The following is a 386-nucleotide window of genomic DNA, read 5'->3' as shown; positions in this document are numbered from 1 at the left end:
CAGGGGTTGCCCCGAGAGGGGGTGGAGGCCCCATCCCTGGGAACATTCCAGGCCAGGTTGGCCGGGGCTGTGAGCAACCTGATGTGGTTCAAGGTGTCCCTGCTCCCTGCAGGGGGGTTGGACCTTTAAGGTCCCTTCCCACCCAAACCATTCCGTGATTCTATGGAGATCGGTCAGGTAGGTGATAACGAATGCTGCTGCCCAAAGACCTGAGAGCTGCCAGCCCAACCCAACCCGTACCCAAGGGACCTCATGGAGACACGGCCAGCCGTGCGGCTGGGCCTTGGGGCGGGAGCTGTGAGGGGGGTTGGGCTAAACGACCCCTAAAGGTCCCTTCCAACCCAAACCATTCCATGGTTCCGTGCTAGCCCAGAGGGAAACCTGAC

Source organism: Egretta garzetta, unplaced genomic scaffold (assembly GCF_000687185.1).
Source record: "Egretta garzetta isolate BGI_Z169 unplaced genomic scaffold, ASM68718v1 scaffold3, whole genome shotgun sequence".
In the NCBI taxonomy this organism is placed as follows: domain Eukaryota; kingdom Metazoa; phylum Chordata; class Aves; order Pelecaniformes; family Ardeidae; genus Egretta; species Egretta garzetta.
This window is presented reverse-complemented; position numbering follows the sequence as displayed.